General features: G+C 37.8%; 1 protein-coding gene across 5 annotated transcripts in view; it reads left to right on the plus strand.

Moving 5' to 3' along the window:
• Window positions 1–18,437, plus strand: part of Sema6d (semaphorin 6D) — a 595,175-nt gene that overhangs the window by 413,864 nt on the left and 162,874 nt on the right. For all 5 annotated transcript variants that reach the window (XM_058584774.1, XM_058584776.1, XM_058584775.1 and 2 more), the window contains one exon: window positions 2,132–2,163. The gene's annotated coding sequence lies outside the window, so the exon portion shown is untranslated. The remainder of the gene's footprint in view (window positions 1–2,131; window positions 2,164–18,437) is intronic.

An 18,437-nucleotide genomic window follows, 5' to 3' on the forward strand; every position in this document is an offset into this window, starting at 1 on the left:
AAATCTACAAATAATAAAGAGATTGTACTTACATATTAAGCACTATTCTCTTCATATTTAACTACTGAGTACTGTATTCTGAGATGGGATATCAACTTAAAATATCTTTTCTTTTTTTTAAATTTATTTAGACAGGTTCTCACTATATTGCCAGGCTGACCTCAAACTCAAGATCCCCCTGCCTCAGCCACCAGAGCAGCTGAGATTACAGGCATGTGCCCCTGCACCCCTTTTTATATACCTTTTCACTCCTTTCTTGACTTTTGCATAGTCTGATATAACTTATATCTTGTGAAGTCTGTGTCTCTCCGAATGTGGTCTTGGAACCACACAACCAGGTGGGGAACATTGAAAATGAGCATACCAGGGCACTAACTTGCTGGAGACTCAGATTTCCTAGAGCTGGTCTAGAGTCCAGGAATCTGCATTTTAAATAAGCTCTCAATTGGATTCTCTGGTATACTGAAATTTAAATACCACTCCCCCTAAGATCATGGTGCTGGGGGCCCATTACTTTCAGTTGACAAACAATGAATAGCAGAGAAGGGTCAGAGAAAAGATGAAAGTAAAAGCGGATTGATATCATAGGCAGTTAAATAGTTCCTTTCACTTTATTCTAGCTAGAGGCAAGGAATTAACTGCTTCTCTCTTTTACCTCTTGTCCTGCTTGAAAGGTAAACAAAGTTTCTACTTAAAAAAGTTGTTTTTTTGTTTTTGTTCCCCCCCCCCCAAATGAAGTTACAAAATCAATGGGGCGGGAAGAAAATGGGTGGGGCAGGGGCAGACAGAGATTAGGGATTTATTAGGGGAAAGATTTGCCTTAATATTTTTTTTTTTGGTCAAATAATATATGGAGACTTGGAGAAATATAGATGATGCATATGTTCCCTGTATAAATTGAATTTAGAGATCATAGCATGTGTACATTTTCAACCAAGATAAAGAGCCAGTACACACAATAGCTCAATACAATTTATAACATGGCCATTTGGTTTAAAATAAATAAAAGAATTTTAATATACTTTCAGATCTTGCTTTTCGTATTTTCTTCCACTTTTGAAGTCTGCTGTATTCTTAATTGTTGATTTTCTTTTACTTTAAATCCAGTCCACTGATGTGTACAAAGTTCTGTTTCTGCCCAAGGCTAAGAATGTTCTAGGTGAACCAATCAATCAATCTTTGCCCATTAAGAAAGAGCACTAAAATAAAAAGAATCCTAACCTTTTGATGGATTTGGTAGCTGTTTGCTAAGTACTTGTTTTTTAATTGGCAAAACACCAAAAAGAGAAGCAGCCTTTCACCTTTCAGAGGGAAAGCTTTCAGGTCCCTGGATATTGTGTAGCCTTTGGGGAAATTCTTTACAAATCCTGGGGTATTGATCAACCATAGCATCACTTGGGGGTAGTGATGTTATTTTTAATTAAATCTTTGTAGTCTAAATTGGAGCATACACATATAAATGCTTCTGCAAAACAAACCAGGAGCAAGGCATAGCATTTGGCTTAACTGGATACCTAACTCAGCAACAGCTTTTCCCTAGTGTTGCTTAAAGTCTCTTCTTTCAGACTTGGGCCTACAGGATCCATGGAATAATGGATTCATTTTGTAGGATGTGAGGCTTCCAACTTGCTATTGCTAGGTCCTGGGTGTTATATGACCTGATCCTGGGGGTAATGTTACTTTTCCAGACTGTTACATTAGAGAAGTTCATGGAGAAAATGAGATAAGATGCTGCAGTTCATGAAACCGGGTGTGTCTGTACAAATGTTTCTCTCATCTACAAAAGGAGGTAAATAAGACATAGCTGACCAGAGATCCTCAAGTTGTCAGAAGGCTTTTGCTTTGTTTTGTCTCAAAAAAAAAGTGTTCCATTTCCACAGTGTCTGGTCTATAACCGGTTTTAACTCAAGGCTAGCAGTAGCTGCTTTTCCTCCACTGGACACATTTGTTAAACTCCAACTTGACTTAAACCATTCTATTATTTCAAGCAAGAAATACTAGACTTAAAGAATGACAAGCTGATTTACTAAATTATTAGGCACGCCACAGCTATGTTTAATACTGTATTATGATTTCAAAGGTCAGAAGTCATAGAAAATTAACACATTTTTCTTCTCTCTTCTCTTTTTAGGTTTTTGACAAGACAAACCCATCTTCTCCAAGGTAAGCAACATTATACTATCGACCAATTTGTTGGCAAAATCCAGAATAATGCATTGACTTTAGATATGCTTTTACTGTATATGAGTGAGTTGTTCAAATGGTGTCTTGTGTTGGTTGGTGTTGGTTATGACAGCATTCTATAAATATGGCTCGATTAAATACTAAACTAGATGGCAGAGGAGTTGGGGAATGGAAGAGAAAGAGACGCACAGAAAGAGGGAGACAGAGGGAGAGAAGAGAGAGTGAGTCTCTCATTTTCTTGCTTGATTAGCCCTTTTATGAGACAGCAGACTCTTTGTCTCTGATATTCAAAGACAGAAGACAGTTTCTTTGTGAGCAGCTGTGGCAGGGCCTCACACCTCTACTAAAGCCTATTTTGGAAGAACTAAAAAGCAGAGTGCCCCTCAGCATAGCCCTGATTCTTCAGCCTTGGTGAGGCTTCCCGCTCAACTCAGCAGGACAGCATTAGTCCAGTTGTTTAACTTTCCAGGAGTATCTGTAGAAACCAGCAATTGAAGATGTGTTAATCATATTAAAGAACACAATAGGAATCCTTTTTTATTTCATTAGAAAATCAGGATGCATTTGATGTGCACCATCTGGTTTGTGAATGCAGGAACAAGTTTTTCGAAAGGGCACATTTCCAAGTTCTATGTTTCATGTGCTTCAGAAGGAAAAACCCATAAGCAGCCTATTTTTAATGAGAGCAATGCCAAAGCTAATAAGATTGGGGTGCATTTTCAGTATGTGCCATTTCCCTAAACTACATGTGTTTGCAGTGCGTTTGGCAGACTTGTCCTGTTTAGAGGCTGGGCTTCCAATTGAAAAGAGCATCTGGCTTCTTAGGTATTAATTATGACTCTGTCTACAATTGAAGGCTAGTATTTTTACATTACCTTCTTTTACTCACTCTGTTACTTTTAGAAACTAAGTTTGATTTAAATTTTACTGTGTATTGTATATGTTTGTTAAAATGTCTTCTTTAAAACAAAAAGCAGTAACAAAGCAAGGAGAAAATACCAGATTTATTATTGCTACTCTTCGTTGAGTCCTTCAAATGTATTTTTCATTTAATTAAAAATACAACTCTACAATGTAGCATCTCACTCTATGGTCTAGTTCTAAACAGGAATGTCTTTGGATCAGAAGCCCTGTTCAGAGAAATAATTTCTTCTGCTGCCTACATAGTTTAAAAATTCTATACAGTAACAAACATAATTCGTGAGGTGATATGATGCTCTTCTTAACCCTCAGTAATTGGAGGCTGCTTCTGTATGTATTCCACAAGTCCAGCTTATGTTGATGAAGGAAGCATAATTACATTACAGGCAATCTCATGTAAGGTAATTACAGTTGTCGCCATCAATCCAATTAAATGGGATAACCAACTCTACTGAGTCAGAAACACCGCAAAGCTGTCTGGCTAAATCCAGGATTTGGGATAAGGTTTGTGATTGTGGATTTTAAGAAATACTGTTGCTTATAAAAATACATAGTATTGGTGGGGGGAGTGGGAAGAGATTGAATAATGGCCAACTTTTATTTTGCATTTATTAGTCACTTTCTTATTTCTAAATGCAGAAATCAATGTAGATTCTCAACACCAAAGTTCAGGTTATTATGAAACCTACTCTCCTCTGATAATTTTCTTTTCTTGCAGTTGAAATGGTATTCCTTAAAATGCCCTATTTTCATTTCCTGGTTTATTGTTTCTATGCTTCCTGTTTTGTGCAAAGTATATAGAACCATGTTGTGTACTTTTATTTTTGTTGTGCCAGGGATTGAACCCAGGGCCTTCTGCATGCTAGACAAGTGCTCTACCACTGAGCTACATCCCCAGCCTTGGTTTTCCTAATGTTTAATTTGTGTCTTGAGTAGTTTTATTATCCCTTTAGTTTTTCTCCCATCTTTGCAAGTATATGGGCCAACTTGGTCTTGAAAAAATTCATGCTGAAGCATCAGCGAGTGAGTATAAAAAGATACAGGGTAGAAACAGAAGGTAAAAGGCCTTCCTGATTCTTTTGGCAATGACCAAGACTGTGACCAGGAGGAACACTTCTTGCACATCCAAATTTGTAGTCTAAGGTTTTACATAAACAATATGTTCAACATGGAGTTGTTATTACAGGATGTGTAAAAAGATTCTAGAAACTGTGTGGTCAGATAACCTTAAAAAAAAAAATAGAGCCTAAGACATCTTTGGAGCAGATGTGAATACCTATTCCTCAGTTTATTTAAAGATTGAACAGGGGTATGCTAATATGTTCAGTGAAAACAGTGAAAGAAAATAATGAAGGATAGATAGTGATATTTGAAATTTGTTGAGATTGAAGTAAATTGTGAATATTCAGAATTCTACTAATATACAACACATATTATTCTCACAATGTGTGTTTTGTTTTGTTTAAGATTCAGAGGGCATTTTTTAGGTTCGTTCTTTTCTCCTCCCTGACAGTTTGGGTGGGACTGAAAGTTCCAAACATCTAACCAAGGTTTGCTTTTTGGATGACTAGTTCCCATTCTGAAGCTAAGGAGGGGGTGCACTATGAGTTGCCCAGTGGGTAAAATGATGGTTATATTACTTCACTACCTTTTTTTTTAATGCAGGGGAAAATTTAATTTATACAGTAGCCACTCAGGGGACAGAGCTGCAGAAGTTGGGGGAATCTATGATACCCCAGACCCCATCCCCCCAGGAGAGTTGTCCTCACAAGCCTTCGATGGGGTTTCCTGTGTTGTGCAGATGATGCTGCAGATGAAAGGAGGGCGATTTGGGGACAAGGCTCTCCCCAATTCAGGAAAGTCTGTAGCTTGGAGTTGGCTGCCTATGTGATGGCCCAGGGGTCTGAAAGCCTAGGAGGTTCTGATTTTCAGGAGCTTTTCTGATTTTTAGATACTGAGAACAAAGATTAAATATTTTTCTTCTTATATCACAAAGTACCTTTTATGACCTAGTTTCAGAAGTGCTATGCCATCAATTCTGCTGTATTGGTCATAAAAACTAAGCATGATGCCACACAGGGGGCAACTGAACAAGGACACGATTACTCCGAGGCAGGAATCATTAGAGGCTGGCCACATATGTGTCCTTTTTCTCCCCCCTTTATCTGTTCTGAATGTTATGATGAACTCTGCCATTCTGTTCTATTTTGCCCAAAACAAATCATCCCTTTGTCCAGCATGTTCACAGTGTATGTTACCCACTCACCAGTCACTTAGTAGCCATTTCAATCATTTGAACATTACAGAGCTTGTGTTCAAGGGACATTTTTTTAACTTAATTATGTTCCCCAAACACCAGAGCAGTAATGCTAGCAATTCAAATATGACAAAAAGAAACTGAAAAAAAAATGCTTCCTTTAAGCAAAGAGGTGAAAGTTCTCAATAAAAAAAGAAAATTATGTGCCTCGGTTGCTAAAATCTACAGTTATTGTACTTAATCTTTCACTGTGCCTAATATATAAATTAAGCCTTACCATAGGTTTGTACGTATAAGAGAAAAACTGTATTTTTTTAAGAAAATGTCCTACAATGTGCATTTTATTTCATATCATTATACAATGTTTACATATAGTTATAACTCTCAAGAAAATATATTTTCTTTACCAATTGTATGTAGTGCCTAAACCTTTCACTTTAACATGGACAATGGGAAAGAGTGGAAATCCACATTGAATGCTATTCTACAGAAGTTGTAATGGGCTGCAAGTGTGCCAATCAGAAAGGAATGGAAGCCTTAGAAGAGAAGTGTGGCTTTCAAATCCTTGGTGATGGAAGGGGAGGGGAGGGGAGGGGGGATAGGAAGGGCAGCAGAATACAGCAGACACTAGTATGGCTGTATGTATAAATGTGGCTGTATAACCAATGTGATCCTGCAATCTATACATGTGGAAAAATAAGAATTCATACCCCATTTGAATCAAATGTACGATATGTCAAGATCATTTAAAGTTTTGAGCAACTAATTAAAAAAATTTAAAAAAAGAAAAAAAAGAGAAAAACTGTATATAAAGTGTTTGCTACTACCTATGGTGCTAGTCATCCTCTGGCATCTTGAAATGTATCCCCTAAAGATAAGTGGGTATTAGTCTACATTAAAATCATGTGTGACTCCCCCAATCAGTTGCCACATTATGATTGGCCCTCAAAAGGGTATCTGTTGCATACCATTTTAGAATTGACTGTTATAGGTAGATAACAGATCATCCAACTGTCGAATAACCTTAGAAATTTCCTATTCTCTGCTGGGTATGGTGGTGCACACCTGTAATCTCATGACTCAGGAGATTGAGGCAAGAGGATCACAAGTTCAAAGCCAGCCTCAGCAATTTAGTGAGGCTCTGAGCAACTTATCAAGACCCTGTCTGAAAATAAAACATAAAAAGGTCTGGGGATGTGGCTCAGTGGTTAAGCGCCCCTGGGTTCAATCTCTGATACCAAAGAAAAGAAAGAAATTTCCTACTCTCTCAATTTATAGATAGAGAAACTGAGGCTCATAAAGGTGAAGTGATTGCCCCAGGGTTACAAAGCAAGCTAGTTGTAGCAGTACCTTATAATCTAGCACACCTGAACCCTTGCCCTTTTCTACCTGTCTCCTATACTACGTGTTTGACGTGTTTTTCCTCTATTGCTGTAAGTATCTGCTTATCTTTTTCTTTAAAACAAATAAATACACAGTTCAAGAAGAGCTTTATTGGTTTAGAGGGAAAATTGCCAGAGTTTAAGAAGATACTTTCATCAAACAGGATATGCTTAATTGAGATGTAGTCCCCTATTGGGTAGATCTTAGAAATGAGTAATTGTGTCCCTACAAGAAGCTGCTTTGCAGAACCATGAAATATGGACCTGTGGCCCACGCGCATTTTACTCTTTGACCTGCTGGCCACTGATGAAGCACTGGAAGGGGTTCACTGGCATTTCTTTGAGGAGAGAGAAGCTGGTGGTAGATAAATGATAATTCTGCAGACAGGCAAAGTCTCAGGCAGGAGGTGCCAGGAATATGCTGGGCTTTTGCCAAATGTTTCTCTGGCTGCTCTGTTTTCCTGTCTCTTCTATTTTTCCCATTTTATCTACTTTCAGGACTCTTTGCACTGTCTGTAACTACGATCATAATTTGGCCTCAGAGAGTGTACTGTATTCACTACCCTTGAGATTATTTAAAAGTTTTCCAGTTTACATGTAAACAAAGACTGTTCTTTTGCAGTCAAGATAATGTTATTATGGAATGGCTCATTTGTGTGCCAAATGGGAGTAGATTTGGATTCACTGCCATTTTCTTAAAGGGACATCACAGTAATTTACTTGCTTAAGTGACTTAAGTAAAGTCTTTAATTCACAGATTATTGATTCATAAAATTCTCTTCCTCCTGCTTTATCACTGGCAATTATCTTCCCTAGATTAACCTAAATGACCTTTTAATGACCAAGAACTGGATTAATTTACATATGCTGGGAGTCCTTCACCTTGTAGAGGAATATTCATCTGGAGATTTCAAAAACAAAATGAGCTTCCTGCTTACCTCCTTTGATAAAGAGAAAGCAGCTCTAAAATACCTGATTTGCTAGATTTTCATTCACATTTCCACTGAAATAGTTGCAAAGTCAGCAACTATTATGTAGGAAGGGAAGCACTATGCTTTTTTTTTTATTTCTTGCCATTATTCATAGTTTATTTTTAAATAATCACGTGTCATAAGCATCAAACAACCTCCTATATTTGAGTATGAACCTGTATATTATTATTACCTGTAAATGTGTATAATTTACAAATCATAGATGTATCATTCTTACATAAAATTTTCTCTGGGTTCATATTCAACAAAAAAGTTTAATCTTCTCCCCTGAAAATCAATATTTCATTTTTATCAAGTATATATACTTGAATATATATATTTGAATCATATATTCAGCCCCCTTGTGTTCTTGTACCACTAAGTGTACATTTATACATTGAATCCAGTTCTTTTCCCTTTGAATTCCATTGTAATCTCTAACAATTTCCTACAACAAAAAAACTATAAATTATATGAAAATAAGCATGAGCACATTTACTCTTAGAATTATTAGAGAACACCCAGTTTTTGCAAGTCTGTATTCATGTACTTTATTCTGGTTAACACTTTGACAGGAAAAATTAAGCCCATAGTTCAGGATTTGATCTGTTCTTCCTATATTCATTAAATGCACACAAACCCTCACATGCAGTGGTTTGAAACTGCATTGTGATTTTGCATTGACAATCAGACTTGAATGTTTCAGTGGCCACACAGGTTACACTGCTCACTCAGATGGGGTAACAAATAGAATGGAGCAGCCATAAGGTTTGTGATGGGACCTTATACCTCTATGTTGTTTGCATGGCATATCATAGAGTGAATGAATAAAATGTTTAAGGGAGGGAGAGTGAGTGTGTGCTATGCTTCAGTGTTGAAAACCAGTGTTGATAACATCTTCATGGTAGAAATCACAAGTTTATTCTTACCACCATGTTTCTATGTACTGAAAGCTTGGAACCCAGCACAAACATGAATAGACCAGTTTAAAAACAGGAAGCAGAAGCCCTTTCAAAAGCCATTTTACCTGCTTCTTCCCACTTAGGCATGTGTGAGCTTATGCGGCCCTGCTATTTAGGAACACCTCCCTAAAAAATTCTGTGGTACTTTTGCATGTCTTAATTGACCCCAAAGGAGATCTTGAACTCCACTGCTTCTAAAATTTATTTAAAACTTAAGTCTTTCTGCACTCAAAGAGCATATATATGTGATATGCAAATCAGACTTACTAAACCTTAACACCTATAACCCAATTAACCTGCATTGTCCTCTGCCTACGTGCTATGGTCTGAATGTGTCATCGCCAAAAATCAGGTGTTGCCAATGTGATTGGTATTAAGAGGTAGAGTCAAGAAGAGGTGATCAGGACAACAGGGCTGCTCCCTTGTTAATAGAATTAAAGCCCTTTTAAAAGAGGCATTAGGAAGCATTTGGTAGTTTTGCCCTTCTGCCTTCTGCCATGTGAGTATGCAATAAGAAGGCCAAATGCTGGGGACTTGATCATGGACTGCTCAGAGTGTAAAACTGAGAAGATATTGAGTATCACTGCTTACCCTCCAACCTAACCCTCCTAGTCTTCTCCTAGACCACCATTTAAGTTCTCTTACATGGCATCTTTATTTGAATTCCAACAGTGAATTCACCTTTGACCAAACATCCTGACCCCAAGAAAAATCTTGGATTCCATATGAACAAGGCTTTGTTTTACCCTTATTGCTGGTGTCTAAACATTATTAGTAAAGAGGAACAGACAATAAGATTTAGCTTAAGATAAAATCCCACGATAGTGTATACACAGTTTCCCACTCTCCTGAGGAAGTACTTTTCCTTCCTAGATATATTATCTTACTCCTACTATAATTATTCTTGGTACCATTTTACTTCCAAATGCAGGATTATCAGTAGCAGGATTCTGTGCTAAAATATTAAACAAGACATTTCCCAACATTTACTTATTTTTCTACTGCTAAGGAATGTAACTAATAAACTATGGAAATGCCCCACATAGTTGTTTCCAAAGTAGAGAGCAAATTGAAAGCAAGCAGGACAGGGAGAGGAAAATATGTTCCTGGAGCTCACTGCAAGGTGGATTGAGTTGCTTAAGGAATGACTATATGTTTTATGGCAGTTGAAAAGATTTTAAAACAGCTATGGCTTTCTATGGAAAGTGGCACTCAGAGGACTGAGGCCAGCTCCTGTGAATGGAAGCATGTGGAATCCCATCATAATGGGTGCAATGCAGAGCTCCTGGTACCAGGGTGATTATCTTGTTCACCCCATTCTCCTACACACAGACACACACACCATTGGCATATAGGAATCTAGGACTTTGCTTCAGAAAAGATACCAAGTCTTTATAATTTTGTACCTTTCAGGTGTAAGCGCTTTGATTTATTCTTGTTCTAAATGTCTCATAAAGGAATAATTCAATAATGACAACAGAATGTTTTTATGAAAAAAAGCCCATGTGTTAAAAGTGCTTTAATCAATTTTTAATGATATGGTAAGTTATTCAAGCTAAAGTATTAAGTGTAAAACAAGATTACAAAACTTTGTATATGCAATAGAAGAATGTGTGTGTTTACATGTGTGAAATACACAAAACATGTTTATCACTAGCTTGATATAATTATAAGAACCGTTTATGGTTTATTTTTCTGCAGGGTTCATATTTTCTGTAATGAGCATATATTAATTTGATAAAGAAAGGGTTCATTACATATAGGAAGGCAAATCTTTGAACAATGAATTGCAGATGTTTAAAACATGTAGGATTATTGCAAATATCACAGTCCTGGAGCACTAGAAAAAATTATTAAGGTTTCTAAGGAAGGAAAGCTCATCCCATAAGAGCCACTAAGGTGAAAGTTGAGGAATAATAGAATTCTGTTTTCAGGAGAGGCTGTGGTTTTGATCAAGCTGAGGCAAAGTGGACACTGAACTGAGTGGAGCCTCTGGAAGATGGAGAATGCATGAGGAGCTACTTAATAGTGGCACTGAGAAAAGCAGCCGAAATAAAGATGAAGGATGGAAACAGAGTGTAAGGGAACAAAGAGGGAATGAATGGGAACAGAAAGGGGAGATGTGGATTTCTGCTCTAGCCCTGTCCTAAGTTTAGATGTTATGATTGAAAGCAGAATTTGTTGACTGATAATCAAAGCTGTTTGTTGGGCCCTGGATTTGAATGTAATTGAGAGAATAGTATACTGAGCGCAAACTTTATAACAAAATACTGCCCATTATGCTGTCCCTGTAGCCATACCACCATCTCTTTGTATGTTTGAATTTGTAATTGGCTCTTTAAAGGAAATGAGCCTGCAGTTATGATGACCAAACCTCAGGGCTCATGGTGACTAAGACAGAACTTTCTACTGAGAAGAAAACAAGTTTGAGAATCAAATACATATACAATGCAATCACCAGTTCTTTGCCTACCTACACAGAAGAAATTCAATATATTTCTCCCTTTTGGGCAAAGTTAACACAATAAATTACTGCACTGGGGAGTAATGCCCTTAAAAATTGGTGTGGTGTTGAAAGCTCTTATCCAGAATGATTCCAGCAAGGCTCAGTGTGAGGACCCGTGTGCCCCTTTTCACAGATGCTGCTGCTTTTCTCTGAATTCCCTGGATCTCAGCTGTGGTTTCTCACTGTCTGGAGCAGTCTCCAAGCCCTTCGAACTTGCCCCCTTGCATTGTGTCTGGGTTTGGAAAGTGTTTGTTAACTTTGTGTCAGAAAACTAGGGCCCAAGGAATTTTCTTGTGAATGAGGGGTGTGAGCTTTTAGCACTCAAGCTTTTATGAAGACAGTTTATACTTTTACTTTCTTTTTTTTATTATTCTGGATAATTGAGATTGACAAATAAGTGACTTCTTAGAAATGAAATGATATCAGGCCATTTTTCTCTTGGCAAATTGCTACAAGTCCACAGCTTTCATAACTTCTTTTCTAGATCTTAGAGTTACAAAAACCTCAACAATGCTGATATGGAATTTAGAATGTAAAACACGTTTGAGAACCAATGTAAATGTGTTTATGAAAAACATAGGTAATGTTGTTTCATGGCAGTGAATTTGAAGCCATATGGAGAGTGCAACTACAGATTATTTCTTTTTCCATTATTTTTAGGAGGAACAATACCACTAATTATTCTGAAATCTAAGGAACTTTAAAAATGTGCATCTACATAATACACTAAATTACTGGTTACAAGCACAGCATTGAGAAAGCCTCCCGTCCCCCACACACACATACACCCTTGCAGAATAAGCAGATTTTTGCCTCAATTCACCACATCTTACCCCTTCAATTTGTGGGGTTGGGGGGCAGGTTTGAATCTTATTTATTAATTCATTAAAAAATATTTTAGGCTGAGGATGTAGCTTACTGGTAGAGTACTTGCCTCACATGTGTGAGACACTAGTTTCAATCTGCAGTTCAGGGAAAAAAAGAAAGAAACATTTTAAGTTTCTACTACATATCTTGCACCATTATGGTTAATATGTGATTTACCCCTCATCAAATATTTAGCTCCTTATGCATCAGTCACTCATCCGAGGTATTAGGGAGAAAACAGTAAATAAGATAGACCAGGTCTACCCTCTGAGGAAGCTTATTATTCTATTGGGAGAAGACAGCAAAAAATATATTCATAATATAAAAATCCTAATAGCGGTTAATTCTGGGGTAAGATGCTAAGATGAGTAACACTTAGCCTTTATCATCATGGGGCTTACAGGTTAAATTGTAAATAAAGAAAATGCTCAAAAACACAGTATATCTGGACCATTGGGAATCCTCCAAATTCTGTTTCTAAATCATGGTTATTATTTGGAGAATATTTGAACCTTGTACACCTAGTTCTATTTAGTTTCATTAGTTTTAAATGGCAGTTAAGCCTTTTTGTATCTTAATTCCTTCTCAAATGTTAGCTATCTCATAGTTGTAAAGGTCTGAAAGATGGCTTTACAGAACCTTAATAAAATGCAACACACCAAAAAGCAAATGCAGATTGAATTACAGGGAAAACACTCACACATACATACATACATACACACACACACACAGACACACACACACATGCATACACACACATGTGCATGTTTGTGAAACCCATGTTCTCACACATGGTAGGCAAGCACTCCATCACTAAGCTACATCTCCAGCCTAAAATATTTTTTAATGAGTTAATAGATAAGATCCAAATCTGTCCCCACCCTAATAACCTTGTTACAAAGCCTGTCCCCACACCACTTCCCCAGCATCTCTCTGGATGATCAAAAATGGATGCATTCATTTACAGCAGTATAGAGTTTTTTTCACCTCTTTTTTGTCAGGGAAAGTAGTTCATACCATTCAGAATTTTTGGATGGGTCTGCTTTGCTGTAGTTTGTTGTAACAAGTGGCAATCCCCTTTCTTATTATTCTGGATAATTGGGATTGACAAACAAGTGACCATGATTTCATTTTTTACAGTTTGCAACCATGATTTAATTCTTTATAGTTCAAATCCTTCTGTCTCTCCAGTCTTTTGTTCTATTCTGAGAGAGCAGAGATTCTTGTCTGAATTTTTCTGGATGTCGGCCTGAGCCATAAGACCTAAGCAATTGACCAGTAAGTCCCTCCTTCCTGCTCTGCTCTCTTTTACATGTCCATCCTCACAGCTCTCCTGATCTTGCTAGGTATTTTTGTGCACACATTGACTCTCCAGTACAATGGAAGTTCTTTGAGAGGTCCCAGCCTGCAGTTTCTGTAGATCCAGGACCCTGAACTGTGCAAGAGACACTCACACTGAAATATAAATAAAGCTTAGAAGTCAGACCACTCTCCTTGAATCTTGATTCTGCTACTCTCCAAGTATAATCTTGACAATTTACTTATTCCTCAGAGCCTCACTGTCTTTGTCTATAAATTGGGGTTAATAGTAATATCTATATTAGAGGTCTAATGGATTAAATGAGGTAATATTTCACTTAGTGTCTGGCCATTGTTTGCCAATATTTGGCCATTATTTGTATTAGTATTTGGTAAATATATCCAATGGATACCTTTTTCAAGATCTAATATATGTGAATCACAAACTGTTAAGGATTGGAACTCAGAGTGAATCCCAGGAGCATTCTAGACGAGTTTCTTTCAACCTAATATGTTACCCTTTTACAACTTCACCATATGACATTTTCTTCATATCTCTTCTTTCTTTCTTTCTTTTAGTTGTAACACAATACCTATTTGTTTATTTTGTTTATTTATTTTTATGTGGTGCTGAGGATCCAACCCAGTGACTCACAGATGCTAGGCAAATGCTCTACCACTGAGCCACAACCCCAGCCCTCTTGTCCCTTTTTATAACTATAAAAATTAAGCATGTTTTTATACACAAAAAGTTGAATATTTTTTGAAAAACTTTTTTTTTTAATTTTTCAAATATGAGGAAATTTTATGAGTTTGTTTGGTCACCTATTCTTAAAAAAAGAAAACCTTATCAAAAAGCCCAAATAAGGGATACCCAAGGGCTTATGAGTTCTGATGTATTTCAGTCCTTGGTTTCAGGATCCTTATCCCAGATGATTACAATAAAAGGAAAAGAAAGTGCCACTTTGAAGAAGAAAACTATTTTATGTGACAATTTATTTGGCCCAATTCTTTAAATATTCAAGTACCACCTCCTCCTTGAAGTCTGCCTATAGATCAGCTACATCCACTATGGGGACCTTTAATTCTCTGTGCCTACTCCTGTAATATTACACCACACTGAATTAATTATTTGCTGATATCTCACCCTCTTTCAACTGTGATTTGTCTCCGATATCTAGCCCTTGACTTAAAATCTATTTCCAGTGCTCTACTTGGCTATAGCACAGTGGTAGGTGCTTAAAAACAAAAATTAAATGATTATATGGATTATTGACTCTAAGTCATTGCCTTTCCAGGAGGAAGAAAATGTAGATGAGCCTGAAAAAGGTGTTGTTTAGTTGTGTGGATGTATTTATGTTGGCCAATGATGAGAGAGAGAGAGAGGTTTGGCTAAGGTAGGGCTTGTATGTGTTTTCTGTCTGCTGGAACTCCTGATGTGTAAAATGAAAAAGTAAGACATCAAAAATAAAAGAGCACACCTAGTGTTGAACTGACAATGTGACACCATTCCTTTCTAACTCCTAACTCCCTTCCTCCTCTAAGGAAGTCAAATCCCACACTGCTCACCTGTTCCCTACCACTCTGTGACTCAGAGACAGCATAGCACATGTATTGAGAAGTGAGTGTTTTTGATTGGCTGCTTCTACTGCATTGCTGAGAAACAGCCGATTTGCTTCCTTACATCCATTTGTAGTCACATACGAACCCATGGCCAAGACTTGCATTCACAAACTTAACTCCCAGGTGAGAACATAGTGAGAGTGGGAAGTTGTGTTCTACGGCTCAATGTCAAGATGCTTGCCAAAGCCACCACTCCACCTTGATCTCATGGTGAGCTGAGTTTAGTCAAGGGTTCCCCCAGAAGCAGAAGCTTGTTACTGCTTCCTCCAAGTCTCTTCCAAGGTTACCCACAACTACTGACAGAGAATAAGGGAGAATTCATCTGTCAGACTTCAGGCTGTTGCTTAGAGGCTTGGAGAAAATTGGCTGAGAAAATCATAGTAGTTGATAATGAGCCAGTGAAAACCAGTGAGACTTATGGGTACCATGGAAAGTAGTTGCTAATGGGACAAAGTTTAGCTATGTATTATATGACAAAATTCCCATCTTTATTACTTCTTTAGGAGAGGTCAGTGAGACTATAATTTTTCAAGGCTGCTATTGACAAATCTTTATTTGCTTTAAATGTAACACTGTAACAGAAATAGGCTTTAAGGAAAGGGGAATTTTGATTTGATTTGATTTGGATACTATTTTTTCCACTCTATAACATAAACAGTATAGAACATTTTTTCCTCTGGGAATTGTTTATTTAATTGTTTGAGCATACACTGCAGAGTTTAGTGACTTGGTGTGGATCCCAGATCTGCAAACCTAGAGCATGACTTGGGCAGACTCAGTTTTCCATCTGCAAAATGGAATGGTTCGTCCCTCTTAGGGCTCAGCTAGAGATTAACTGAGTTAATCTATGTTAACACTTGAAACATTGCCTTGCACAATGTAAAGGTTCAATGCTGTGTAACTATTAAGTATTCTTAACATCTCTCTCATTTTTTAACCTCTCCCTCATTTCCTCCACCTGAGATTCCACTAGGCATTCATTCGTTTGGCATCATCCAGATAAGATGTCTGTTCTAATTCCTGTCTATTTTTTCTTAATTGAGTTGATTCTCAAGGTTAATGCATCTCATTGATTTATCCTCATGATGGTGGAAAATAGTTCAGAGAATATTTAAATTGAGAGAAACAATTTTAACTCCAGTAGAGTTTGTTGGGTGATCTAATCCTCACTGGGCTTTAATTCTTCGTCTGTAAGGTGGGATGATACTACCGACCCTCTTTCAGTGCTTAGATTGCTAGCAAACAAAAAAGGGGCATAGTAATTTGTAAATTCAAAGAGTCAATGGGTACTTAGTAATTGAAATAAGACATTCCTGAAAGACAAGCTCATTTGTTTGAAAAGTGGCTGAATTCGAGGAGTGGAGCTCAGATCCTGACCTAGGCAAGCAGACCTCTGCCCGATGAGTCTCTAAAAGGACTGCCCTGGAAAGCAGAGGAGGATGGAGGAGCACACCAATTGGCTGGTGCCATGGCAACACTTTCAGAAGACCCTTCCCTGTGGCTATGTCTACACAAGCCTCTGAAAAGTAAAGCATTCAATCAATGAGTTGCATTGTCCACTCCACACTTGTACCGATCAATGTGGCTGATCTCGTCACTGAATTAATTGGGTCACTTTTCTGTGATGTAGCTATAGGGATTTTGTGTGTTTTTCCTATTATAGAAATAGCAGTTAATCTCCAGACCGCATTTAGCTTCACGTTTGACCTTTGCCACCTCTCTATGTTGGAAAGGGCAGAAAAAGGAACATAACTGAATGAGAATAATCTCCAAAATAAGTAACAGGGCAGACAGAGTTGAATGGCTGCTGCAATACAGAAAAGCTTCTTAGCTAACACTGAGCAAGTTTAAGGAATGTAAATATCAGGTTCTCCATCTGCAAAATGGCACTAATGATAACTTCTTTTTAGGGTTGTTTGATTGATCGGTGCTGCGGATTGAACCAAATAGCTTTGCCACTGAGCTACATCCCCAACCCTTTTTATTTTTTATTTTATTTTATTTTATTTTTATTTTGAGCCTGGATTTCATTAAGTTGCTTAGGGCCTATGCTAACTTGCAACAGCTGGCCTCAAATCTGCAGTCCTCCTGCCTCAGCCTTCCAAGTCCCTGGGATCATAGGCTTAATCCACTGCGCCTGGCTTTAGGGTGGTTTTAAAGATCGAAGAGCTGATATGTGTGAGAATGCTTTATAAACAATAGTCTGACATAGGTATATGCTTGGTTCATCTGGATCCCATACCAGAGGTATGGGACATTCCTGGATTGGACCCAGAAGAGCGGGAGCTGGAGCCCTTCGGGGGTGAGGTGGGTGGAGACAAACTCAGTAGTTGCTGTAGCACTCAAACACAGGCAGCTCTGTAGGCCAGGTGGTTTCCAGATGACCTGGCAGAAAAACTAAAGGAAAGACATATTAGTCACTGAGGGAAGACATATTAGTTACCAGTGAGGATAGACAAAACTACTTTCCTTTTTCTAGTTTTTCCCTCCTGGTGACTTCCTCCTCTATCCTTTGGAGGAAATCAGGATCTAATTTGACATGAATGTTGGCTGGGTGCTGGACGAAGGAATTACATTCGTTGTCAAACCTTTACAGATGTGCAAGCTGTGGACGACTTCTGCTTTGATATGCAGTGGAAGAGACAGTGGGATCATGTGACAGATCATACATGGTCAGTGGACCTACAGACCAGAGATCAGGTGTGAGGAAACGTTCCCTGGCTAGGGATAAAAGAAATATAAGTACAAGGTAGTGAGCTGTAACCAAGCTACTTATCTTTCCTTATCAGTGCTCCTTAAAGTGTCATCTGCAGGCCAGCTATCAGTATCCCTAGGGAACTGGTTAAACCAAGAGGTAGAATTCAAGGCCCCAGACCATATGAATCGGTATCCTGGGGAGAGGCCTAGGAATCTGTCTTTAACCAGCTGTCCTGGCAGTTCAGTTTCTCAGTAAAGTCTGAGAGATACTTACTTAATGGGCTGCTCTTTAGTCTAAATTTGGGACATTAAAATACCTTTTAAAATGAAATTATGATGAAAATTAGTGTTTTTTAAAAAAAAATATGTGACAAGTATAATATCCTTATTTGAAAAATTTTTGAAAAATTAAGGATACTGTGGATTTTTATATTGGCCTGGGAGATCCAAACAAAGATCAAAGGAAAAATTTATCTTCCAAAAGCTGAGATTTTTTTTTTTAAACATATTGTGTCTCTAATTCACATTATATCTGTCAATCAATGCAGGACAATAGTGAGACAACATGTCTTAGAAAGGTATGCCAGTAAGACCAGGGAATTATAGTGTGACACTCAGGTCTCAATGCAGTGCTTGAGACATGGTTCTAGCAGGTCACAGCACAGTGACACTCTTATCCTTTGCCCCCAACCTAAGCCTCTGTTGATGTCATCTGAGCCTGCACTATCTTCCTAAAGAGCAACCTCACAAGGCTACTGCCTTAGGCTT

Source organism: Marmota monax, unplaced genomic scaffold (genome assembly GCF_021218885.2).
Source record: "Marmota monax isolate L192 unplaced genomic scaffold, Marmota_monax_Labrador192_F-V1.1 WCK01_AAM20220418_F8-fsc00001, whole genome shotgun sequence".
Taxonomy (NCBI): Eukaryota; Metazoa; Chordata; class Mammalia; order Rodentia; family Sciuridae; genus Marmota; species Marmota monax.